We start from the raw sequence: 26,978 nt of genomic DNA, 5'->3' as shown, positions 1-26,978 counted from the left end.
ACTACTGTTATTGTGGAGGCACTGTGATGAGTCATGTAACTGTGAAAAAGGAAAACAAACATAAAACAACACAGTAACTAATGGAAATTAAAATATCCCTTTACCAAGTTGCTGGCATAAACGTGTGATACTTCCTGTCCAAATGATGACACTAGCTCTTTTAACTCTTAATCTACTGCACATATCTCTAATTAATGAGCTCATACACTCTGGCATACATGCAGACTTGACATGAACAAAATCACAAACATAACACCTGCTCAAGGGAAAGGGACTCTAGGCACGGCATCCTGTAATGACCCCGATGTAGGCTGTAGAAGGAGAGAGCAGTGCACGGTAACTGGGGCTATGCATACATTAGTGCATAATTAACTGGCTGTACAGTGATAGCAGGGGCCGAGCTTCCTCCAGTCACCAGGGTTCACATTTAAACTGCACTGTGCCATGTTATTTCTTCTAGAAATCAACTCTGCTCCCACCGTGCCACGTGCATCTGCATTCATATTCACCCGAGGTAGCGTGACTCTTCATCAGCATGAAGATTACATTTAATAGTAAGCTGCTCTTTGAGGTGTGCATCGATTTGTCTGAGTGCATTTGTGAGTGCAGTCTGTGTGCAGTGGGCTTGTGCTGAACATGCGTGTGTATGTGTGTGTGACCGAGCGCTGACGCCTGATGCAGATGTTTAATTAAAGACTCCAGAGATGAGTCACTATCTAAAACCAGTGCCAGTGATAGCAATCCTGCTGGGAGAGGGAGGGAGGGAGGGAGAGGCAGACAGAGAGAGAGGAGAGAGAGATGGGCCGGCTGAGTGAACAAGGAGGATGACATGAAAATTGTCGGGAAGACGGATGTGGGTGGTAGGACTGGGTGGGATGAGGACTGAACGCAAGAGAGGGAGAGGAAAGTGACAATGAGAGAGAATGGGAGTTGATAGGTGGGTGGATGGATAGACAGGATGATGAGAGAGCAGCCCTGACAGGGAAAGAGGGGCGGTCTGTCAAGAGGAGCAGAGGAAACAGATGACGATGAGGGGTGAAAGACACAAAACTGTAACGGATTGTGCATACAGGATGACGGCTAATCCAGAACTGGTTAAGTTGTCTGATAAGAAAATGTTGGAAAAAGAATCAGTTGGAGGGTGGGACTGCAACATTTGCACATATCATCCTGAGACCCGAACTTTTGTTTGGTATGCATTTTTAATTTCTCCTAGCTATTTGGGATCAGCAGGACATGAGAAGTTTAAAAAACTAACATTGTTGACGATAAGTCCCAATGTCCTCAAACAAGACGATAATAAAGTCCCAATGCCTCAACGAACTTCTGAGAAATTTCCAATGTCTTTAAACGAGTACTTTCTAATTATCAGTGTCATAGCTTGCTACTGTTGCTAAATTTTGTAAAGTTTGTACAGCATATCAAACTACATACGTTATTAATCATAAATAAACAAGTTCCAACCATTAAATCTGATCAGGTTTTGTACCTTGTCCACTTTTGTGTCGGGGTCGGCTGCAGACTGACTTGGCAGAGGTGGCTGCCATCTTGTTTTTACATGGATTAGTGTATTGTGCCCTTACTACCACTAGATGGCACAAAAAAGTGTCCACAAATGAGGACAACAGGTCTACATGAAGCAGAATAAGTATAAGGTCCAGTAAATCCAAAATGTAATGTCATCATATGAGGTCATAGGATCTCAGATATAATAAAATCCATATAAAAATGAAATCAATCAAATCTCTTTTAAACAACACACTCAGAAAACTCTAATTTGACCCTTTGAGCAGCCCGAACTTTCACATGATCCCAAATTAGAAGCTGCAGCTGCTTTTGGATCAATACCTGGAAATTAGCAATATTACTCTGCTTGAGCAATTCCTAATGATTTTCCAATAAATCAATACACCATCAATGTTTAATTTTGCTTAATGTAACAAAGAACTGCCAACCCTTAAATGTCTGAAAGTAATGGTAAGACTTATGACTGCTTTGACTCTCCAAAAAGACAAATGGCTTCCAGAACAGATCAATATGGTCGCACTGATTCAGCTATTTACCTCTGATTACAGCAGTGCCAAAGATCTGTTGAGAGTATAGGTTAAAATTCTCTTAAAAACAGAGTGAAATCTGACTCAAGACATGTGAAATGTGATCTCTGGGATAGGAATTTAATATCAAAAGCTGCAATGCAAAATCTGCTCTCTGCACTCTTTCTGTTAAACCATGAAATAAAATAGAAACTTGAGTATAAACTGCCAAGACAAGCTAATAGACAGAGTCACAAGCAAGCAACACATACCTTACCTTCCTGGGCATAAGGCCTACAGACCATGTGTGTACAATCTGCTGTAAAAAGCAAAAAACAAAAACAAGAGAGGGAGAAGAAGGTCCTCTACAAGTTCTGTCACTGCTGCAGCTTTGTGCTACCTCCTCAATTGACATCAGGATGACTAATCTATCACAGCCTACATTGGGTAACCTTATGCTGGAGTAGAAACTAGAGCTGTGGCGAAGGCCACATTCATTCACACACACACACACACACACACACACACACACACACACACACACACAAACACATGCACACACAGGCCACAGAAAAACAGAAAAGCAGCAGAAAAAGAAAAATCTGTCAATACTGTGTAACCGATATCTTTTGATCACACACTCACTGTGTGAGTGTGTATGTGTGTGTAGGTGGCCATGGCCATGTGTGCCATAAGCAACCCTGCCTCCTACAAATTACATTTGTATGTTACTAAATTGCATTCATGACGACGCAGTGGTGGCAATGTAACTGCGCCCTGGACTGTGTTCAGAGACGTTTCTTTGAGATGATGAAATGCTACATTTATGTGCTGCGCTGGATTCATACAAAGTGCAGGACTGTGACACCAGAGTCTGGGTTGTCGTCCAGGCTCCTGTCTGGCTCCTGTCTTTGGTTGGGTTAAGGCAAGAAAAGCAGTTTGGTTACAGGTTCAATGTGTAGGATTTAGGAGGATACGTTGGTAAAAATGGAATATAATGTAATAAGTGTGTCTTCTTTAGTGTATTATCACCTGAAAAAATAAGAATTATTGTGTTTTTGTTACCTTAGAATGAGCCTCTTATATCTACATGGGGAGCAGGTCCTCATCCATGGAGATTAACATGTCGCACCACCATGTTACATTGCCATGTTTCTATAGTAGCCCAGAACGGACAAGCCAAACACTGGGTCTAGATAGGGCTATTTGCATTTTCACATCGACCAATGTAGTTAGCAGCCCCTCCGCAAAGAGCACTGTCTGAACTGCTTTTATTCAATGTTTTTACAGGTTTAAACCAACGGAACTGTTTATTTTGGAGACGAAGAGACCGTTACAGATAATTCGGCTCCCTGTACAAACCTCCAGAACATCTGGATCTTATGTTATCACGGAAAAGGTGCACGAGCATTAGCTGTTGCTAGGCTAGTCTTCGGTCTCTGATATGCCGAACAGTGTCGTAGACACACTTATATATAACGTGAAGCAACTTTATTCAGTGTTTTTACCGGTTTAAATCACCGGATCTGTTTGTTCTGGAGAAGAGGAGGTATGGATAACTCAGCTCCCGCTTAAAACCTTCTGAACATCCATCCATTTTCATCTGCTTATCCAGGGCTGGGTCACGGGGGCAGCAGGCCAAGCAAAGCACTTCAGATGTCCCTCTCCCCAGCAAGGCTTTCCAGCTCCTCCTGGGGGACCCCAAGGTGTTCCCAGGCCAGACGAGATATGTAATCCCTCCAGCTTGTTCTGGGTCTGCCCTGGGGCCTCCTACCAGAGGGACGTCCCCTGAACACCTCTAATGGGAGGCGCCCAGGAGGCATCCTGATCAGATGCCCAAACCACCTCAAATGACCCCTTTCAACGCGAGGGAGCATCGGCTCTACTCCAAATGTCAGTAAACATTTCACTCATATGTCCAGCCACAACATTTTTGCAACTTGCCAGGTATGTTAACTGTAAACATTGTATCATTATGTTAATAGAAAATGTATTTCTCCCTGCATTATGTTTCCCTCAAAAACATATTTGCTGTTTGAAATGAGTTGTATATCAGCCTAATGTCTAGGAGGCAGGTCTGGCAATAAGCCATCTCAGTGATGTGGGTGAGGTGCTCAAGACCTTCTGGACTGGAACGGAGCAGTTAGATCCTCAGATTTCTTTATGCTTGACTTACTCACCCAACACACACACACACGGGCCGTATCCATATCTGACTTATTTGCACTTTCACAATAAATAATTGATGTTTAACGACTCCATTAACACATTAACATGTTCAACACGACTGGGAAGGAAGAATGATGGGAGAGTGACATGGCCAGGAGGATTAAAGCTCCCTTCCTCACCTCACACAGCTTTCCACCTTTCACTTTCAACTCATCACTCAGAGCTCCGATATTATCAGCGCCGTTAACTCTTCTTTACCTATAAGCTCCTTCTAAGCTGTACGCCTTGTGAACATGCATTTTTAATGAGGTTCAATCTAAAATCTTCTATTCTTAGAGCAGGGAAAAAAGGAGAAATTTAATCTCGTATGACCCCCCCACCCCCTCCAAGCATTTTGTGGCAGCCGCAGAGGACATAAATGATCTTATGTCAAATTCCTCGGAGCGACACTTAGACGCACTCCACCATTCCTCCCTGTCCTCACGCTGTAAAACCTATTTGTACACACAGGCACGTAAGGAAGCTGCCACTCCACTCTCATAATTCCTGGAGCATGTGTGAACAACTACTGTGGACAGTCTTGTCAACGCTGTTTAATCAACATGTCTTCTTCTGTTCCGTTAGCGTCTGTGTAACTGTGAGAGTAATTAAATGCTATTTATGCACTTCAGTTTGACTTGTTACTTATGAATTAAAGGTACTCATGCACGGATATGAATTAAGGCTTTTTATGCCTCTCAGCCTCAGTAGTGTTGTTATGAGAACCTGTCACGAACACCCACTCCACTTAATGAATCACAGTCAAACTTGCCAATTTTATCTTGGGCTTTCTTGGCGTTCCTTCTGTTATACCAGAGGTGTCATACTTATGGCCTGGGGGCCAGAGCCGGGTGGCCAAAGGGTCCAATCCGGCCCAGTGGATGACTTTCACAAGGGATGCGGAGGTTGCCTGCTTTCTGCTAGACAAGTAATTCAATCTGATATTTTAAAATCATTTTGGCTTCATGTTTGCAACTACTTTTCCCTCTTGTCTAAGTTTGAGTGACGGCTACATTTACATGCTAACGTTATCCTAGCCTTGGCTAATGTTATCCCAGAGCCACAGCTAAATGGTTAGCCTAGCCTACAGCCTAATCTGTTGATTCCTCTCGCACTGCTGCGAAGGCTGCCACCCTCTCCTTCTCCTCTTCCCTCTGGGTAGCTGAGACACACCTCTTTGCCTGGCCGTTCCTGCACCGCCTCTGCCCCCTTCCTCTCCCTGGTCTTTCTCCTCCCCCTCTCCCTCTCCCTCTTCCTCATTTCCCTGTGTCCTGTGGAAGAACACTCTGGAAACGCATATATTATAAACATACCAACCTATATTTGCCGCACTGTGCCATGACTATCACATAAAATGTGTTATTTTAGCATTACTGTGCTAATGCTCGTGTTACCAAAACAATTAGAAATAAAACATTCCTAACATATATCTCACAGATAACCTATATCTCACTGGTAAGCTATAACATATCGTAACATGGTTTAGATTCCTAAATAAATATTCACCTCATCGCTAGATACTCCTGAAAAGCTCCTACGAGGCCACTGTCACTTACCCAACGGGAGGGGTGAGTGAGTGAGCGTATAACACACCCTGTGTTATACTGTCTTTAAAATCACAGTATTAATTGAGTATCAATTGTTGTTGAGTGTAGACCTTTGACTATGTATTTGTATGTTTACGGCTGACAACATGTCAAAAAAAACTACACAAAAACAATGTAATCAATGTGGACTTCATATCAAATTAATCCAGATAGTTTTGCATTATTAGAAAAAAAACATTATGAACTTGCATATGTACACATTCAAAGTGGATGCTCATTTGTATACAAATTATCTGCCATGTTACGTCAATTTTGTGAAAAAAAAAAGTTTTTCTAGCATGCCTCTATAATGAACGGAGATTACAAAAACTTAATCTGATTAAATTAATGTTAAACTTTGATTAAATATTCAACTTTATACTTTAATTAAAGTCACTGGGGTCCACATTTAACAACAGTGAAAATATATCAAAACAGCTGTTTACAGACTCTCACATGTGCATGTGTGTATGAGCTCTGCTTAAGCACAGTTCACACGCACACCCTGGCACGCTGCTTGACCATGCATGCGACTGTTTGTATGGATGTGTTATAAATCATAGTGTTTTAGCAAAAATGCATGTGTTTGGAGAGTACCAAACAAACAACTGGTTCAAATGACACTTAAAGGGCCAGTGTGTAAAATGGGTTGAAAACAGTGACATCAGTGGTCAAATTCTAGATTGCAGGGCTCACTCACTCACCCCTCCCGTCGGGTAAATGACGGCGGCCTCGTAGGGACAAAAAGCCTTGCGCAGTTTTTCAGAGTTTTTCAGGAGTAGGTCTATCTAGCGATGAGGTGAATGTTTATTTAGAAATCTAAGCCATGTTACGATATTGTAATGAATCCCTCTCGAGCAGGAGACCAGAGGAGCATTCGGGAAAAAGGCCAGTTTATTTGAGCACTCCAGAAACTCCGGTAACACTCCAGGGGGTAAAAGACTCCGTCCCAAACTCTGACTCTTCTAGCGTAACAGACACACTTCATACACACATAGGCTACTCGTTTACCATACCGAGTGGGGACCCCCCTCCCCTCTCTGCTCCGCCAATCTCCAGCCCGCACACTGACTGACAGCGTAGCCGGTAAACAGAGCTCAGCTGTTTATTTAGCCTAGCAATATCTCCGGACTATAGCAGCTGCAATGGATGACTTTGAACGCGATTTTGAAGAGTTTCTTGTAGCGGACACAGACCCAGAGCCATACCTGTTTGAGCCGGAGCATACAGATGAGGAACTCCATGTGTTTGATGCTGAGCGGGCGAGAAGAGAGGCTGAATGCACAGAATGGGATTCAGTGCTACTGCTACCATCGTTGGGGAGATATATCATCAGGAGGAAAAGCGCCGCAGAGAGTGCATCACAAGGAGTGAAGTTGCGTCTTCTTTTCCTCGCAGATGACGGTTCAGGTTCATTCTCTCCTGTTGCGTGGTAAGTGTGGTCCATTCGCAAACTTTATAACTAAAAAAACTTTTCACTACTCTCTATCGACTCTCTGCTGTTTCCTCCTCCTTCTTCCTTCCTCCCGTTGTCTTCGTTGGTTCATTTATACACGCGAAACGTGTTCTCTGGCTGGCTGGATTGTCCACTCGGTCTGCCGTACATACATGGCGGCGCAAGATGGTGACCTCTCTAAAGCAAGGCCCTTGCTATATATATATATATAAAAGCATAATTATAAGGCTACGAAAACCAAACAAATTTTATTTTATAGCGATTATACACTTATATAAACATATTAATGGGTAGAATATTCAGATTCAGATTCAGATTGACAATAAACCATGCCAAATATTACACACTGGCCCTTCAAAAATGATGCTGCAGGAGTTGTGTGAGAGTTTGTAACCAGATATTGTTATATAGTTATGCTGTTGTTAAACATGTTCCCCCATGTACTTGAATTCATGAAGAATGTTTGCTTCTTTTGGATTCTCCACTCATGGTGGAGACGTGAGAAAAACAATTCACAAATTCAAGGTAACACGTGGTAAGTAACTGTTATACAAATAGTCATTTTTGGGGGAAACTATTCCTTTAAGATCATGAAATTTAGGATGACTCTTGGAATATATTCTTATTATTTAGTTAATGAATAAAGTCTTGGATTGCAGTAATTTAAATGTGGGGAAAGAATTGATTTAGCGGTTAACAGGGCTTACATCTCAAAAGAATGAAAATCAAAAACTTGGGGAATCAAACATTAATAAATAATGAACAGATATTTAAGATGTATGTTATATCATACACTGTAATACATTCACAGATGCATGGAAAAAGACACTAGCAGCTGTGCTCAGTAGCAGTGAGGACAAAATGCTTCTAAGGAGACAGTGCGACCTTGACTTGTGTTAGGACAGCGTAAAACAGAGGTGTCATATGGGGCCCACGCCAACCCATGGTGCTCTGACTATTCTCACCCTGCTATTAATACACAGGGAGTCATAGTGGGATCAGTCCATGAGATAACAACTCATGCTACATGTGAAAACTAATACAGGCATGCACTGCATATGGTTGGCAGAAAAAAATCCCTACATGTGAGACAATATGGGAATCTGCATCAGAAATATGGTGCTGCATGTTGTGCTGAGCTGAGCTACTGTACATTTTAGTAAGCTGACTGCTGTGACTTTACCACATGTGTGTAAACATGAACAGATGTTCAGGCAGATCTAGCTTAACTACAATCCTTTGCTATAGCTGGTCGGCAAGTGATGCATGTATATGTTCAATATTAACCTTACGAATGAAAACCTTTTATACAATTTACTAACAAAAATGCAACAGAGGATTTCCTATATAAACCCATGTAACACATGCAGTGTTTCCACATAACAATATAAATGAATTTAGACAAAGGGCAGCAAATTCAAAGCATCCCTTTATAACTGGTATAAACAGTCAGGTTAGTAGTGTGAAGATAAACACACAATCATGCAAATAAAACACAGCCACACACACTGTGTCTCCTCAACTGAGCTCATTTACATTCACGCCTCCTTCCCATGAAGAGACATTAAGTCCATTTCGTTGTTTGACTTTAAAGCTCTTTGTTGAGTGAGGAGGACCCAGACTGCTGACTTCAGACCTTTTAAGCATTAAGGGTTTAATAACCACAGAGGTCAAGCCTGATACACATAATGGCTCCCTAACCTTCAGCCCTGACATTAGCTGGCAGGGTTTTTGTGGGTTTTCATGTGTGTATTTGTCTTTGTGTATATGTGTATGTGTGTCCAAAGTAATTTCAGTCAGGTTTGAGGCTTCGTTAAAGGGGACCTATTATGTATTTCCCTATTTTCTGTAAACATATATATATATATATATATATATATATATATGTTTAGTGTTACAGCGTTGGATGTTTGTATGAAACCAGAGCCTTTGTGCTTCACTGTCTCGCAGGTTCCCTTGATCGTGGCTCGTGGTTACACTGCTGCCGTGATCCTGCCTGATGCCTCCTACTACTGCTGTTATTATTAGTCATACTTCTGCTATTATTATACACATTTGATTATAATTGTCACCTACATATACTATCATATATTAATTAAGAGGGATGTTGTATGCTGTAAAGCCCCCTGAGGCAAATTGTGATTTGTGATATTGGGCTTTATAAATAAAATTGAATTAAAAATTGAATTAAATCAGCCTGAGTTTCAAAAAAAAAAACAAAAACCCAGAGGTAAACATGTTTAAAAGTAATCCCTGTGATCAAAAACCTCAGACAGTTCTAAACGTTCCAGTGTAATTTTCTACTTCAGCAACAAGCTGACATCCCATCATGGCGGATTTCTTCACATGGTCATGTGCTCCAGGCACGCTACTGCAAGTGTTTACATTATGTAGCCTACACTGCTTCACATAGCTACGACAATTTTAATTTTCTCCCTTATTTCAGATCATATTCCTGCTCGAACATGCCTGCTTGTGTTAAGAAGATTTTATTAGGGATTTTTCACAGCATTCCCAGTCATTCCCCAGCTGCACAGAAGGTGCAGCAATGCCAAGATATGGAAGATTTTGGGAGGGGACTAAATCTGAGCGTTTCAGACAGAAGGAGAATATGGGTGTACAAGCACAGACAGTATAGGAAAATAAAGTGTTTTCTGACCATTAAACCATGCACACATGTTCTAGTAGACCTAAAATACAAGTATAAACTGAAAAAAAACAACACAATAGGTCCCCTTTAAGTTTAAAGTGATCTTTTGCTTGTTGCTTATCCCGGCTGATATCCCACATTTTAACCTAAATGGATCTCAGGTGTGCTTTCGTTATCAGCCACCAGTCACCAGGTTTAGTTTTCTACTGTCACTGTTATGACTTCAGTCCCTGTTATTTATCTTTTCTGATCTCTGATATACGTTATTATATACTGATGTATGACACTACACTGTACTACACTAACACTATGCTGAATTATACACTGTGTAAACTAGGCCCATATACTATGCTGTTAAACTGGGATGCAAATGTGCTCAAAGCTTTCACTGATGGATCTGTTTAAATTGTTCATGCCTCCTGCTTGACACATAAACCTTTAAATGAACGTTCATTTTCCTCATCACAAACTGAAGTCCATATTCCAACACACTTTACTGAATTATATTTATTATCACAAGAATAAATCTGCAGTGTGCCAGATGTTTGCGGCCGAGCGCAGTCGGTGATTCTGTTAAGTGCGCTTGCACAAGTGTTAACTTTTCATTCAGCGTAAAGAAGTACTGTGGGAGGCATTCTCACTTAAGGTACAGTAAATACAGTGTGTTTGACCTTGTGTGTCGGACCTTTTGTTATGTCCCTGTGATGTGGTGAGGGGTCTGTGGCGGTGTGAAGGCATTGGTTGGTAGAGATCGTATTTTTGGACCAGAATTTTGACCCTATTAAGCAGATTAATGCAGGCTGGGCAGCTCAGTGCTATAAGCCGAGGGATCTCTTCTGTCAGATCAACACAGATACTAGCGAGCCATCACAGATAGGCACACAAACACAAAAAGTAACACACGCGCACACATACACACAGATACACACAGATACACACATTGGGAAACAGGCTGCCTGGGTTGCATATTTCTCTGTATCTCTGTGTTTCTATATCAGTATGGGCAAAACAGTTACCTTTAACGTCTTACTACTGGTGTGGCTTCAGAATCAATTTGTAGAAACTAAAATGTTTTCAAAGTATGGTTGAAAGCGTACTCCATCAATTTAGGATTGCACTTGGAAAACATTGTTAGACTCATGATGGACAGTTTAAAGACAAAAGATCAAACCTGAAGCAGCAGAACCAGAGATATCGTCTCTTTTATTTCATGCATTCTTTTTCTTTGCCAAAACCTGGCACCTATTACCCACAATGGTAAGACAAACCTTTATTGATCCACAGAGGGAAAATTTAGCTCAGGTGTGTTAGTAACAGCGAACAAGTTCTGAAGAATATGATGATATGATGATTGCTGTTAGTTGTTAACGTGACAACACACGTCAGTAGGGCCGTAAAGTGTCACACTCAATAATTTGAAAACCCTGTTTGACCTACGGCACATGCTTAAGACAGCGTTTTCCTTTTGTCTGTCTCTTATTGATGCCAAGCAGCAACCCTCGGGGCTGAAAAGTGAAGCGCTAAAGTGCCAAAAAATTGAGCATAGTGCTAGTTCAGGCAGGACACAATGTCAAGCTCAGCTCCATCAGCTGATCTCAAACAGCCTAGTCAACTGATGGAGCAGTGGATTGATCACATGATTCCTTTCTATGCAAACGATTGGCCGGTCTCATTCAGGACGCCCTATTTAAACTGCTCTGACCTGCCTACTGTTGCTGCTTCCTTTGCAAGCCGCCTCCACCCCAGCTCCTCCTTTTCATGCTGTGTGTGACTTATCAGTGTCATTTCTGTTTGTCATTGATGCTGCTCTGTTCTGTTCCTGGGGGGTCTTTGCTGCTGCACTCCCTGCCTTAGGCTTTCCATGTAGGCACATGGAAGGGCAGAGAGGTGTGCTCTCTCCGCCTTAGGCTTTCCACGTACGCCCATGGAAGAGGCTTTCTGCATAGGCCTAGGAAAAGTAGAGAGGCCCCAGAACAGAGCCATACTGCTAAATATAATACTGCAAATGGAAACAAAGTTTTCTTTGACAAAAGTGGTCCTGACTGAAATGCAGTTCTTTAGCAAAAATACATTTACAGCCTGGTACAAAAAAAGGTTTTGGTCTCTATAGTTAATTTCTCCCTTCATGACAACTGTATGGGAGGTGAATTTCTATATAACTCACACGTTTTAATGTTATTAAAGGGATAGTGCACCCAAAAATGAAAATTCACCCATTATCTACTCACCCATATGTCAGTGGAGGCTCAGGTGAAGTTTCTTGCGTGCGAGACCAACAAAAGCACGTGAACACATGAACGTGGTGCCCATGTCTCACGGTCTCATGCAAGCGCACACACATGAGCGCAGTGAACAGAGAGGCAGTTACAGCTGCAGGCTACAATGAGGCTAAAAATAGAGTTCAAATAACGTTTTTCCAAACAACTTTTTATGTCGGGGCTTCAGGACACTTGGATCACTACGGACGAGCAGTATGGAGATATTTTGTGGTGTCAATTATGTGTTTTTGGACGTTTGAATCTGGGGCGCCGTAAGCCTCCATTAGGTGGAGTTGTGTTGCTAGCCCCTCTCCTCTTGGATCTCCGCAAGTGTTGTGAGGACTCTAAAACTTCACCCGAGCCTCCATCGGCATATGGGTGAGTAGATAATGGCTGAATTTTCATTTTTGGGTGCACTATCCCTTTAAGGCTTAAAGTCAGGCATAATTAGGGGCGAGTCACTTTGAGTGGTAAGCTGTCCCTTGACAGTGTCCTCATCTTCTCAATCAGATCCACCCCTCGCTCCTCCACAGCGCCACCCTCTCGCCCAAACATGGTCACCTCTGGCTCTAAAAAAACAAGATGGCGACAGCTCTATGCCAAACTGAAGTCACAGTTCTTTGCAATGGCAACCGTACACATGAAAATGGCCACTGCTCTGACCATGTTATGTTGATTTGAATGGGAATGTCCAGTCTACTCTTTTTCTGTTCCTGTGGTGCAAACTGAGGTCCTGTCTTTGATTAAGTTGGATAGCCAATCATAGCATAACTGGGTCCCACCTAGGGTGGCCAATCAGATTTCAGGGGCCAGGCCCAGCCACTCCAGCCCCTGGAACAGACTACAGAAATGTTGTAAAATCACTTCTTTGTAACTCCACACCCCCAGATTTGTTTTTCTTTTTTAAACTTGCAATCTTCAGCTCCAACTGACACCCCGATTTAGATTTATCACATTTCACTCAACTCCCTCAGGAGCCACAAACAGCTTTACACAAGTTTTTCTCACATAGTGCAGGGGTTTTCAAGACCTCTAAAACAAACTTATGTGTAAAATCTGTGAAATTCCTCTGTAATGTTAAGCAACTAAGCCACTTGGTTAAAATTACACGAAAATTGTGGTCATGATTCAACAATGGAAATTAGAAATGCAATAATTAGTCGATGAATAGATCTTTTTGTCAATTTTAATCCAAAATGCCAAATATGAGGACCTGACTCTTTTCTTTGTCATTTACTGTATGACAGTTGGACTGCTGGTCAAATAAAACAATTTATTGAATACCACTGGGCTGTGGGAAATTATATTAAAATTATATTCTTAAGTGCTTTATTGTAGACTGGACTTGCTTGAGAATCTGCTAGGATATAGCTCTTAAGATTACCATGACCTGGATGACTGAGAATCTTCACCAACATGGGAAATTATAAGGTTTGTTTTTTTTTTTTACTTTTTTTTTGGCATTTTACAGAAAAAAACAGTTTATCTATTAATAATGCAGTTGTGTACAAATAAAATACACAGCAGACAACGGTCTTGTTCTCCTTTACCATCATGAATCTTCCCTGTTTATGGGTAAAAACAAGCCTGTTAACATTTCCAGACAGTAATACAGATGGTAGTTGAGAATATATTTTAATTATCAAAACATCTATTATCTGAATAACAGATTTTTAGACTATCGTAGCCTTATCCACCTCTCTCCCCCTCTCTCTAGCTTTTAAGTCACTTACTGAAATATGAATTATAAATGTCCATTTGGTAATGCAGTTTACACAACCAGAGCCAAACGCTTATTAATGAAGCTCAAAACAGACACAAAAAATGGACTCTCAATGATCTTCAGTCAGTGTGTGGCGGTTATATGAGGGGACGCTATACTGTATGCTGTACGAGTGCACACTCAGCCTTCTGTTTTGAATTTGTGATGACCAAGCTGCAATGACACTTTCTGACTGGCAGGGCATCCTTAGAGAAAAGTGAGCAAAGATAACATATTCAAACAAACACACACACGGTCATGCACTCAGACATCAAAAGTTCTACAGCAAAAACTGCACTGCGTATGAAAAACATGTCCTGCAATGCTAAATATGGTTTACACCATTAAAATGTGAATGTGTGAATATGTTCACATTAAAGGAGACTATTATAGTAGACTGTATCAGTTTCCCTCCAGTAGATATTTCATCATATCTTATAATTCTACTGACATTTTTGTAAATGCGTAACATTTGATTTGCCCATTCATAGTCCCCTTGCCTCGGGGTTATTTTATTTTCTAATGCTATTTCTAGGGGACAGTTGTGAGTATAAACATGACTGTGATGTTAACATAAAAAGATTTATGTTGTTATTGATTACAGAAGATTATCCCTACAGTAACTGTAGCTTGAATACAATCCACAGCCTTGTCCAGCCCAGAGTGAAGGGGGAGACTGTTCTCCAGTGCATCATTTTGGATGACACATGCAAATCATGCTGAATTAAAGAGAGCTGAAATGAAAAAAATTCTTGACAAACTGTGAGATACTACCCATCCGTCCCTACTCCATATGTCTGTCTGGAGCAGATTTGTGGTCTACGTGCAGTCTCTCCGCGAGGCATTCATAAGAGGTAAGCTGCTGATGCTGACATGGGTGTGTCTGCAGGCTCCAGGCCAAGTCCCAGTGCACAGCAGCTGGGACCAAAATCCTCCCTTGGCCTTTTGACAAGACACACACATACATACACACACACACACACACACACACACAAACATCCACCACACCATGAGCAAAGTACAGTCCAAATCACTTCCTGATAAATTAACAACTTTCGGTAGAACATCTAAAAACAGAACGTAGTACGCCTGCTTTTGACACGGACAGTACTGGAGGCAATTATAGGCCTACATCCTTCCCAACAGGTAAAGTCATTCATTCAATCAGAGGAATACATCAACAGATTAAGTACAGCATTCACTCACACTGCAAAAAAGGAAAAGAAAAAGAAATTAGACCTATAGATCTACAGTATGGTATTCCTTTAACACAAACATCTCAAAGTGCCATTTGATGGGACCTGACAGCTCACTGCCTCATGCTCTGAGTTCAGAAAAATATATATCATCTCTGAGGTACAAAGCCATATACTGTATATGAGTCACAGTAACACATTACTTCAAGATATGGACAAGCTGTGACTGCTGCTGGTGGATGTGTGTGGGGAAGAAAAATAGACATGTCAGCCAAGTCAACTCTTGCTGCTTTGACAGGGCATCCTCAATTACTGGCACAGAGACTGAGGCACCAGCATGGGTCTGTCTGTACTTATGATGCAACTGTGAAACACATCCACCAAATGTGCAGAAACCTGGCCAGAAGACAAAGCATAGCTGTATATAACAGCAAACACCTCAACTCTGTCTTCATGATGAAGACAGGATCGAATTAATAGTACATCAGTTAATACGCTGAAAAAAGTAAGATCCCATTACTCAAAATATTTTAGAGCGCTCAAAGTTTGGATTTTTTTTTAAGTGGGGTTATATGAGGAACTTATCAATAGTCAGTGTTGGGCCCATCCATGACCCCTCCTGCCCGCCCCAGATGGACTTTCGCTGCCTTTACTTTCGTCCTTGTCCCACAGCGTTTCCCCCTGACACCGCCAGGCGCCGTTAAACTATAACGACAACCAGCTGCATATCATGGCGATGTTAAAGGATGCCTTTTTTCGTTGGTTTCTGGTGCCGCAAGTCTTGGAGTAAGACTGAGTTTGAAGAGACCACAGTGGCTCCAGTTTTGATAGGGCTATATGACAGCAAGGTAAAGTGGTGAAAGTATTCTAAATATGCTTGTCCAAACTGGGCAAGTGACGACCATCATCTACTGTCGGTAATACACTGACTGTGGATAAGTACCGGATACAAGCCCACTCAAGAAAATGCTGATCTATCCCTTTAAGAAGCTGTTTTGTCTCTCTGAGAGTGCCTCTCAAGATACCAATTCTCATAATTCTTAAAACAAGGGAGACTGAAGAGGAAAAAAGTGTTAGCGCTCTCCACTGCAAAAATTTGTCTTTGATATGTATTGTGTCTGTAGCCTGAAGAGCAAAATACAATTGACCAAATCATCTAACTGGTCCTTTCTAGTCACTTCTATTTAACCAGCAATGTTATGGTGTGTCTTCACTTACATACCTCACCAATTTCAGTATTCATACAAATGTCTCTTCATGTTACTTAACATCTTCGTTGAACTCTTCATGACTTTTTCCCATCATTGTGCAACAACAGGTCATTTGCTCACAGGGCCATAAAGTTAAATGTCATAATTTCATTTTACCTCAAAAGCAATAAAACCCACATGCTCTCATCCCTCCCACCATCTACCCATCCCATCCTGGCGTTCCTCTTCCACAGTGGGGATTAAGCCTGTCTCATTCACAGGAATATTGTTATTTTTTTTTAGAAGCCTTTTTTTGTGCCAGATCCAGACGAGGAAAATATGACCATCTGGTCCGACTCTATTACATATCACTAATCTCAGGTGGCGTACAAACAAGTGACACACGTGCACGACATCCAGACACACACACACACAGATGCCAAAGTGCACCATGCATATTTAGTGAATCTCCTCATCTGCTTATAAAATAGCCACCATTTTTGATCCCTTTTTTCTCTCTCAGTAACAGTTTACCAACTTGGACATGAGTCTACTGAATTAAACCACCTCATGAGAATGTTACCGATGGTGCTGAATAAGACATTGTGGTACATTATGGCTTTCAGCTGGTGATCACCACAAAAAGAAACTACCAGCATCAACACAACAGACCATATTTTAAGAAAAACATTATTTCCATGCACACTTGCTGTATTTAAAGACACTTTCCACAACTCCTCAGCTGAATTATTCCACAGTGGGGGATCTATATTTCAGTGTTTTGACATGCAAAGGAGCAAAAGGACATTGACCAAAGAGCAGTGCTACCCTCTGCAGAGGCACATCGTCTCCTTTGGCCAGAGACAGGAAGTAATAAATGAAGCTCTTCACCTGAGGGTCTCTATTTCATGTATTTCAAAGTCCTTCTTTTTACTGCATTTCATATTTGTGGCAGTTGTATTAAATACTTTGTAGATCAAGATTTTTCAGGAAACACATATGACGCACTCATTAAACACCACGACTGCTTGAAAGTCACGAAGCAAGTTTCCAGTCTAAGAAAAAATCAAAACAGAATGCTGACTTGCCTCAATCCTGAACATAATTGAAAACAACTGAGATGGAAAAGGAGAAAACCATAGTTTCCCCCTATAGAGACAGAAACAAACTTCAGTGCTATTTGGCCCTAAACAGACAGTACACGATGGCAAACTGTCTGACCGCTGTGACAGATCAGAGACTGAGAAAGATACTGACAGTGCCAGTGATCACAGCTTGGACATATAGAGACTGGCAGACACAGGCAGACCTGGCTGCCTGGAGAAGACAGGGTGTGTCAGCTCTGTCTGCAGAGACAGGTGGAGACAGAGCAACATTTCCTGCCACAGTGTAGCACATATGAGGACATCAGAGCAAAGTTCTTTACAAAAATTAAGATTTTGATTCACTCTACGACCAGACTATAATGTTACATCTACTTGGAGGAAATAGTGTCAGCACTATAGATGCAGCAAGATATGTCAAAGCCTTAGAGACAACTAACACAACATGTAGTTCATCTAATCACAGATCACACTCTGCCTTTTTATTTACTCCTTCACTTCACGAGTTTTTTCTCCTTTAAAATGTATGTCTGTGCATTTGTAATTGCAATTGTGCTTTGGCAGCACATAAGACATGTCATGCCAGTAAAGCTTATTGAATTGAAATTGATTTAAACTGATAAAGTCCTTGAGTAATATGAGCGTAAAGCTGTGATTTCAGCAGTGATGGACATATAACACTATTGAAAAGAAGAGATTTGTGCAGATATATGGAAAAAAATAGCCTTAATTTCCCTTTATTCCATTTACATATATATTTTTCTCAACTTTCCTAAATGTATGTATGAACGAAGGCAGCTAAAAGAGGTCAGTAAAAGAAATAAGCTGTGATTTCTCCGTTATTCCCGCGGCACACAGACGCTCATGCGACCGTGCAACAGCTGGTTGAATTTAAAATAAATAAAAAAAAATCACACAGGAACCTGTAGCACTTGTTGAAAGCGACTGTTCGAGGAGAGCAAAATGTCCTACCTTCAGTGCGATCCGACAAACTTCCGGGCGTTGTTGGTGAAAGTTTGGCGCTCCGGGCCGTGCCGGACTCATGGTTAGTGCGCACTGGATCGACTGACCACACTGCGCGTCCTGTCACCCCCGGGCTGACCGCGCCGACAGCAGGCGCGGCGGAGGTGCCCCGGCCAATCACCCTGGGGCCAGATGTGAGAGTGATATAACAACAACATGATTACGTTTAATTTGGCCAATTCCCCGCTTGCAAAATCCCTGTTTTTCTTCTTCGTCCTCCAACCAAAGCGATGTCGCTTTATGGAGAGAGAGGGAGAGGGAGAGAGAGAGGGAGGGAGAGAGAAATGAGACTAAGGAGATTAAAAAAGGGTTGTTTCCTAACCTCTGCCAGGCTGCCCCTTATGCTCTCTTTACCACCGACAGTCATAATAACTCTCTCTTCTCATTTTCAATCACAATTCTGACGTCACTCTAATTTTGTATCACCACAAAACTGTCTTGGAAATACAGGTCTGCAAGTTTTGTACTCCACAAGACCTGCACACAGACTGTGATGAGTAAAATTGTAGACATCCACTGGACCTGACTGCTGAACAGATGGTTGTAGGTTTTGTTCCCCATCAGTTACGCTGAAATCACTGAAACTGCTTCAAGGGTGTTTTCACACTTGGTCCTTTTCAGCCCTCTAAATGGACTCAGAGCAATGACTTAGCATTTTTTGCACTTATGTAAACACTCCGACTCCAACTCAGACTCCTCTGAGGTTCACCTCAAGTCCACGTTTAGTTCACTTAAGGTGTTTGCACAATGAACTGAACTCAGTCCTGTTAGAGTGTTTTCACACCTGTCCTGTTTGGTTCGGTTCAATCGAACTCAAAACAACCGGACCGAGACCTTCTTGAAGAGGTGGTCTCGGTCTGGTTACAAACTAACTCTGGTGCGGTTTGTTTGTGGTGAGAACGTGTTTGGACCTCGATCTGAACCAACTGCAGTCACATGACACATTGTTTGGGTTAAACATGAGCATGTTACAGTCCTGGAGGATTATTAATGTGCACCTCCTCCTGTACTGCCTTAATATGCACATTCAGCGCATCCAATGCATCAAAACATTTTTTTCTAGTTGGAGCCGCGCCTCATTTTCAAACTGTATGGTTTGACTAAAATGAACAATGACAGCAATATAGTCCACGATGACCAGCACTAAAATCAACCTGTGTAGTTGTCCCTCCATTGTGACATTAGAAAGTGTTGCATTTATCTTGCAAGTGTACTCTTCTTCAATGTTTTGTTTACTTCCTGGATTTTTCTGGCATGGAAATTCTGACCAATCAAGAGCAGCTTTCTCGCACATGGCATTTGATTTGGTCCGCTTGTAAATGCTGCCGTGAGAACACGAACCAACTCTAGGCAATTATGCAACTTTGGAACAAAATTAGCCCCTGATTCAGCCCAAAGCAAGACAGCTCTAGGTCTGAAAGCACCCTAAGTGGACTCAGAGTGGTGACTCAGCATTTTTGTGCATTATGTGAACACTCAAAGAGAACTCAGACCCCTCCGAAGTGAACCGAATTCAAACTACCTCAGGGGTGGCCTGAGTTCAGTTTGCTTTAAGTCCATAGTGCGGTTCGCTTAAACTGTGCCTTGTGAACAAAAAGCGCTCCAGGTTTGCTTTGCTCTTTGCCACTGTATTTAGCCCTCTAGATCACATGCTATTGCACTGGGACGCTTGAAAAAACAGATCAAACCACGTCGGCCTGTAATGCTAGCAAGGATGCAGGACGAGGAGTAGTTTGGTCCATGGAAGATACTGCACATCTCCAGATGTGAAATGTAGAATACATCAAACGGCAACAGTCTACAGCACAGAAACACTAAGGTTTTCCTCCAATTTTAAGTTCATCTGAAAGCGAGGGGCTTCATGACTGCACTGCAGTGCCACGTCAAAGTAGAAAAAATAAACTACATCAATATATATTATATATAAACTATTGTGTGAACAGAGAGAGGACTAAGGCCCCATCAGAGCTGAAGTTGACCAGAAAGAGAACTGAGTCTCTTTTCTGTTGGTCCACTTTTTGGTGCACTTTAAGAGAACTGAGTTCGGTTTGTGAAAACACCCTAAGAAGAGATCTTTTCATAGCCAGTATGGACGAGAGGAACAACTAACAAATAACTCCTTCAGAGAACATATATTGATTGCTTGTTGTTTTAAGATGGACTTGAAATAATTTAATAATTTAATACTCTCTAATCCTGCAGCCCATAAATGCATTTTGCTTTTTTCACTTCCACCTCCACCACTTTATTATGTCATATCTCCATAACTAAGAACCTATATTGCATATCATGCAGGTCAAAGGGGTAAACTCAGCATGGTTAATTACGAGTGATTCACTTCACTGCTTCATATTGATCTCCCATCATCACTGTTTAAATAGATGTGTCTGGAACAGATGGTTCCACTCCCTGACCCCTGGACGTGCACGCAGCCTCAGGCTGAGGAGGAGATGCCACTGTCTGGCTCCTGTCTGACTGTGCATGGGTCGGTACAGAGTCACATGAGGAGTAGCGCACAGTATGGATAGGCTTCCCTCTGCAGGCTTCTTGTGGCTCTGCACGTTGTTCACTCTGTAGGCCTTCGTTCCTACTTCTGAGTTTCTGGTTTGACTTTGTATGTCAGACTGTTTGCAATTGTTTTGTACACGTGACCTGTCTAAAGTCAGTTTTAAGGGTGCAATATAATATTCATGAGAAGCACTGTCTTCTTCTCTGCCCCCTATACCGTGTGTCTCAACAGACCTGATCTCTAGCTCTTCTCTAAATCACAATTCTCTGTTTTTTTCTACTCCTCCCAAAGCTGTTACAGCCAACTCCCTGTTTCTGTTCTGTTTTGCAATTATTAAAATAGGGCAGAGAGAGAGTCGGGACAGGCAGCTACAAAATTTTGGAGAAGATTTTGTTCAAATCAGGGTTTGTTTTTTTCCCTGTGGTGCTTTGTGTCAGCTGGGTTTGCATTTATATCTGTTGTCAGGAGAATAAAAAGCCTACTTATTAAACTTGTATGCCTTAATCCAGTACCTAGTGATATCTCTACTGACATGGATGGATTACTGAGTGGGCCGGACACAGGCCCAGGGGTCCTAAGTGTCAGGGCCACCCCCTTGGACTCTAGCTGCAAAATGTCACTCAAATTAACACCTACCGACCAGGAAGTGAGTCAAAAACACCACAGAGAGACAAAAAATGATCAAAAAATACACAAAAAGACTACAAAAGAGACACAAAATGACCTGGAAGACAAAAAAAACCCAACAAAAACATACACAAAATTATGTCAGACACACAGAACGACTACAAAAGGACAAAACCCCCCACAAAAAACACATACCAACTGCAGAAAAGCCCAAAACAACAACAACAAAATAGGCAAAACCATGACAAAGTCTGTGTGTCTTGCTCCTGTGTAGGAGAGGCGGTTGGGCTTTTTGCATATTTGCACTTAGGGTTCAATTGTCTAATAATCCGCTCATGTCTACTGAGCTTCACCACTGATCTGTGGCTTTGTAAGCCTCCTGTTCCCTGTGTGGTGCTGATAAGTGAGGAGTGATGGAGCAGATGGAAGGTGAAAAGTCTGAGTTACTCTCCTGCCATGTCACAGATTTTCTTACTGGCATGGCAAGATGCTATAATGCTAAATATAAAATGGAAAAAAATAGAGCTATGTTCTTGTTGGGTTGGGCGTTTGAACACAGGGGACCAGACAGATGGAAGGAAAGTGAATGAACCCTTGACTTTGCGATAGAATTACTAAGGCTAAGTAACCATCCACTGCTAATGCTCTCCAATCACCATCCCATTATGAAATCTACTTCAGATGCACACTTGATCAATACACTAAGAGGCATGAAGAACAAAAACAAGGAGCAGATGTGTGTGTCTATGTGTGTGTGTCCAGTGGGCCAGTGTGATCACATCTGCAAATCTGTGTTTTGCAGTGTTCTAGCAGGTGGAAAATGATTCGTACAATAAAGCAAACTTGAACCTGCGAGATGGCCGAATAAAAGCACACCTGGACTAAAAGATGGACAAATGAGGTTGAAGAATGAGGGAGAAAAAAGGCTAGATGGAGACCAGGAGGGATTGTAGAACGTGGTTTTTTGAGGTTATGAATTATTTATGTGGGTGGGATATTTTAAGCCCCCCATAACATGTCTATGAGTAATGAGTGGGTGGAAGTGCAGAGAGGAGAGGAAGTGGGTATCATTTGCCTGTTTCCTCACTGTGGTGACGATTATTGCACTTAGCTACACACACAGACAAACACGGCCTTAACTCACCACATGGATGGATGGATGGATGGTAGAGAGAGTAAAGGATCCACATTTACAGTAGTACAAACAGTTGTTGCTGCATGCCTGCTCATGAACACTAGGGGGAAGATGGTTAAACAATAAGGGGATGAAAGAAGGAATATGTTTATGTGTGAGTTACTAGGTAAAACCTTGTGGTCCATAAAGATGCAAAATGAATCACACACGTCACACAGCAGGCAACTTTAACTGAAGTCTTTCATCCTCTGCCCACTCTGCTGGAACAAGAAATTCACAAGCAGCTGACTGACATCTGTTCTTGGGTTTCACTCAGTTAAAATGTCTCAAGCCTGGAAAACAGGTTTTGTAGGGCTGCTAAACCTTTTGAATTTTTACTCACTCTTTGATTTGACACCCTTTAGCTGAGTGTATGTCTTTGTCCATACTTGTTTTTACTCAGTCTAGTCGGCAGAATAAATGTTGTACATTTCTGCAAACCATGGGTACATAGCAGATATGTTGAAACTTAACTTTTCTTTTTGCACTTCAACAGTGCTGTGGTTAACATGTTGTTATGTTGAGGCACAAAAACACTTGGTTATGGTTTGGAAAAGCTCATGTTTAGGCTTAAAATACATGGTTTTGGTGCCACAATCACAGCTGGAAATGCAGCCGATTTCTCGCTACAAACACCTGGTGTTGTTGTTTGTTGGTCTTGAACGGTGGGTCTGCAGCTTTGTAGCTATCTTTCCTAGGTGTTATGCTATCCACCATCCTCGCCGCCTCCACAAAGCTGGTTGTCTCTTATTATGCAGCACTGTTTATGCTAAAAAGGGAGCACTGTGTATTCCTTTACTCCTTTATTTTATCATGCATAATTTTTGGGAGTCTCTTTTGTCTTAAGGTCACTGCCATGCTTGGTAGACTCTGCTATGCAGATTAGCTTGTTATGCTTCTCTACACCTTGCTCTGTGCCTTGTGTTTGTTTTGCTTCCATGCTTAATTTTGTTGTTGGCTGATATAAAGACATAAGGAGTACAGTAAAGAAAGAGGATGGTGGAAAATAAACAGCAGCAGATTTCATTTCTTTCTATACTTGGGAATGCCTCCTTCTCCATATATGTCATATTTGGATCTATTTATGTGTTGCCATCTTTATCTGCTGGGCTGACTGCAAATTGACTGAAATAAAATTAAATAAAACATCTTCTCAGCTCTTAAAGCTCACTGTAAACAGCTAAGATAATATTAAAGACCCTTGCCGTGCTGTGTTTGGCTGTAAGCAAAGGTATATGATGTAGAGCAGTCTACAGAATGTAGGTCAAACCTGTAAATTATTTCAGCTTATTAAACACATTGACAGGCTGATGCTCCCCAGTGGTGTCCTTCTTTTCTCATATGTTCACCTCCGCCTCTCCTCAAACTGTAATCCCACTCCCACCCCACCTCCTCTATTATTCAGTCCCTATTCCAACCATCATCATCCCTCCATCTGATGTTTTTTTTATTAGCATTCATTTAATAAAATAGAATTTTTTACATTTTTACTTTTTTTTTCTTTGTGTTCAACAAAAAACTACTGATTCAACAAAAAAATCTTGATCCTCCATATTGATAATGCACATAAACTGTGTAATATGTACAGTTCTCAGGTGGCTGTTTAACTCTCCAAAGCAAGAAGGAAGGATTCCCTCTAAACAAAAGGGAAACCTGCTGTGTGTGCTATTAATAGCGAAGGTTAATATAAGGGGCTTCCACTACTGGGACAGGAGTGATGATGAGAAAAGGGCTTCCCCTCCTCCACAAATATACACACATTCGAACACATAAATGCACATATGTGCTCACAGCACCTACGCAGGTTTCCCCTACGGAACCTGGTGTGCTATAAAGAAAGCTCGGGCTGACAGACCATTAACTGGACTGTGTATTAGGTGATAAATCAGCTCCCACTGCAATGGGCAAATATTCACAGCATGTAGGACAATCCCTTTGGCTACTGGGTATTGCCTCATATAACACAGAAACACAAGTGCACTTGTGCCTGGCAGGTAAATGTATAGATGAGATATTCAGTTCATTATTTTCTTCTGGCCACTTAAATTTAAATAAATGTTGTCTACAAAACTAGTATTAGGTTATATGCATCCGCAAACCAGTCAAGTTGCACTATAGTTTACATCCTCGTACTCGTACTCGTACTCGTTGTCCTCCACTTATCCGGGTTCTGGGTCCGGGTCGCGGGGGCAGCAGCCTCAGCAAAGAAGCCCAGACAGTCCTCTCCCCCGCCACTTCCGTCAGCTCTTCCACGTGAACCCCGAGGTGTTCCCAGGCCAGCCGGGTGATGTAGTCCCTCCAGCGTGTTCTGGGGCGGCCCCGAGGTCTCCTCCCGGTTGGACATGCCCAACCGGGAGGTCTCCTCCCAGTTGGACATGCCCGAAACACCTCCCAAGGGAGGCGTCCGGAAGGCATCCATACCAGATGTCCGAACCACCTCAACTGGCTCCTCTCGATGTGGAGGAGCAGCGGCTCTACTCCGAGTCCCTCCTAGATGTCTGAGCACCTCACCCTATCCCTAAGGCTGAGCCCAGCCACCCTGTGGAGGAAACTCATTTCGGCCGCTTGTACTCGCAATCTCATTCTTTCGGTCACTACCCAGAGCTCGTGACCATAGGTGAGGGTTGGAACGTAGATCGACCGGTAAATTGAGAGCTTCGCTTTCTGGCTAAGCTCCCTCTTCACCACAACGGACCGGTTAAGTGCCTGCATCACTGCTGACGCCGCCCCAATCCGCCTGTCAATCTCCCGCTCCATCCTACCCTCACTCGTGAACAAGATCCCGAGATACTTAAACTCCTCCACCTGAGGAAGGACCTCCCCCCTGACCTGGAGTGGGCAATCCACCCTTTTCCGGCTGAGGACCATGGCCTCAGACTTGGAGGTGCTGATTCTCATCCCAGCCGCTTCACACTCGGCTGTGAACCGCCCCAGCGAGAGCTGGAGGTCACTGTTTGATGGAGCTAGGAGGACCACGTCATCCACAAAAAGCAGGGACGAGATCCTCCCATCATCGAACCTGACACCCTCCACCACTCGGCTGCACCTAGAAATTCTGTCCATAAAAGTTATGAACAGAACCGGTGACAAAGGGCAGCCTTGGCGGAGTCCAACCCTCACCGGGAACAGGTCTTACTGCCAGCCACGCGAACCAGACTCATGCTCCTTCGGTACAGGGACTGGATGGCCCTTAGCAAGGGGCCACCAACCCCATACTCCCGGAGCACCCCCCACAGGATGCCCCTGGGGACACGGTCGTAAGCCTTCTCCAAATCCACAAAACACATGTGGACTGGTTGGGCAAACTCCCATGCCCCCTCCAACACCCTGGCGAGGGTAATGAGCTGGTCCACGGTTCCGTGTCCGGGACGAAAACCACATTGCTCCTCCTCAATCTGAGGTTCAACTATCGACCGGACCCTCTTCTCCAGCACCCTGGAGTAGACCTTACTGGGTAGGCTGAGGAGTGTGATCCCCCTGTAGTTGGAACACACCCTCTGGTCCCCTTTCTTGAAAATGGGGACCACCACCCCGGTCTGCCACTCCAGAGGCACTGCCCCCGATGTCCATGCAATGTTGCAGAGGCGTGTCAGCCAGGACAGCCCTACAACATCCAGAGCCTTGAGATATCCAGGACGAATCTCATCCACCCCCGGGGCTCCGCCATCTCGGAGTTGTTTCACTACCTCAGCAACTTCTGCCCCAGAAATTGGACGACCCGCCCCCGAGACCCCCGTCTCTGTTTCCTCACTGGAATACGTGTTGGTGGGATTGAGGAGCTCCTCAAAGTATTCCTTCCACCGCCCGACAATGTCCCCAGTTGACGTCAGCAGCTCCCCGCCCCAACTGTAAACAGTGTGAGCAAGTTGCCGCCTTCCCCCCCGAGGCGCTGGACGGTTTGCCAGAACCTCTTTGGAGCCGATCGATAGTCTTCCTCCATGGCCTCACCGAACTCCTCCCACGCCCGAGTTTTTGCCTCCATGACTGCTGCCGCTGCGCTCCACTTGGCCCGCCGGTACCCGTCAGCTGCTTCCGGAGACCCACAGACCAACCATGCCCTGTAGGCCTCCTTCTTCAGCCTGACGGCTCCCCTCACCTCTGGTGTCCACCAGCGGGTTCGGGGATTACCGTTGCGACTGGCCCCAGCGGCCTTGCGGCCACAGCTCGCAGTCGCCGCCTCGACAATGGCAGAGCGGAACAAGG

The 26,978-nt window shown here is 43.0% G+C and overlaps 1 protein-coding gene across 1 annotated transcript in view; it reads right to left on the bottom strand.

The window, feature by feature from the left end:
- kcna10a (potassium voltage-gated channel, shaker-related subfamily, member 10a) overlaps nucleotides 1-19,138 on the bottom strand; it is a 28,860-nt gene extending 9,722 nt beyond the window's left edge. The window contains exon 1 of the mRNA XM_033628261.2: nucleotides 18,415-19,138. The gene's annotated coding sequence lies outside the window, so the exon portion shown is untranslated. The remainder of the gene's footprint in view (nucleotides 1-18,414) is intronic.
- Nucleotides 19,139-26,978: the final 7,840 nt, after the last annotated feature.

Source organism: Epinephelus lanceolatus, chromosome 8 (genome assembly GCF_041903045.1).
Source record: "Epinephelus lanceolatus isolate andai-2023 chromosome 8, ASM4190304v1, whole genome shotgun sequence".
NCBI classification, from domain to species: Eukaryota; Metazoa; Chordata; class Actinopteri; order Perciformes; family Serranidae; genus Epinephelus; species Epinephelus lanceolatus.
The sequence above is the reverse complement of the archived record's forward strand: the minus strand, read 5'-3'. Positions and strand labels throughout refer to the sequence as shown.